Below are 1,271 nucleotides of genomic sequence, written 5' to 3'. Positions count from 1 at the left end.
TGTATATTGCATGTAATCTGATCTTGTTTTTTGTTGTTTCTTTATTGTTGTTGCTGTTGTTTTTAAATCCATTTGACCACTCTGTATGTTTTGGTTGGGGAGGCAAACACGTTTATATATAAAATAATAATTCATCAGTATTATTGCTATTTTCTTATTTTCTATCCTGTAGTTCTTTTGTCCCTATTTTCCTCTCCTGTTATCTTTTGTTGGGTTTCATCTTTTTTTTCTTATACTGATATATTTGGGTTCCTTGCTTTTTTCATTTTATTTCAATCATAGGCATTTCCCTTGTGATTATTAGAGGGCTTACATAAAATACAGTTTTAGTTGTCTATCTATGTTGATAATAACTTAGGTCACATTCAAAAAACAACTCTTCACCTTATAGAAAACAAGGACTTTTTGGGTTACTTCCCCCAAATTTGCCCCCTTTCAGCACTAAGTAGCTTGTAGATGTCATTGCCCACTTTCCATAGGATGGGAGCTAGAAATTGACAATGGGGAGATGTTACATGGTTTCACTTATTACTTTGACTATATCCTTCGTTGCTTTGAATCTTACATGTTTTTTTATTATTCCCAACCTTTTCCTTGAACTCTCTGATCTTCTTTTCCTTGATCTTCTTTCCTCTAAACTTCTCCTTCATAATCTTCTTTTCCCTAACCTTCTGCACTCTCATCTTCTTTTCCCCGATCTTCTCCTTCTTGATCTCTCCTCCCTAATCACATTCTCTCTGAATCACCTCTTTAAAAGTTCCCTATTTTGTAAAGTGTCTGTCCAGTTCCTTGGTCCATTTATTGATTGGGTTCTTTGTATTTTTGGTGTAAAGTTTTGTAAGTTCTTTATAAATTTTGGAGATAAGTGCTCTATCTGAAGTGAGTGGAAAAGATTTTCTTCCACTCTGTAGGTTCTCTCTTCACGTTCTTGATTGTATCCTTTGCTGAGAAAGAGCTTTTTAGTTTGAGTCCATTCCATTTATTGATTCTTGCTTTGATTTCTTGTGCTTTGGGAGTCTTATTGAGGAAGTCTGATCCTAAACCAACATGATGAAGATTCAGGCCTATTTTGTCTTCTATTAGGTGCAGGGTCTCTCTTCTAATTCCTATATCCTTGACCAATTTTGAGTTGAGTTTTGTTCAGGGTGAGAGATAGAGGTTTAATTTCATTTTAGTGCATATGGATTTCCAGTTTTGCCAGAACCATTTGTTGAACAGACTATCTTTTCTCCATTGTATGTTTTCGGCTCCTTTGTCTAGTATGAGGTGAC

This window comes from Sciurus carolinensis, chromosome X (assembly GCF_902686445.1).
Source record: "Sciurus carolinensis chromosome X, mSciCar1.2, whole genome shotgun sequence".
NCBI classification, from domain to species: Eukaryota; Metazoa; Chordata; class Mammalia; order Rodentia; family Sciuridae; genus Sciurus; species Sciurus carolinensis.
Note: the sequence above shows the minus strand (reverse complement) of the source record.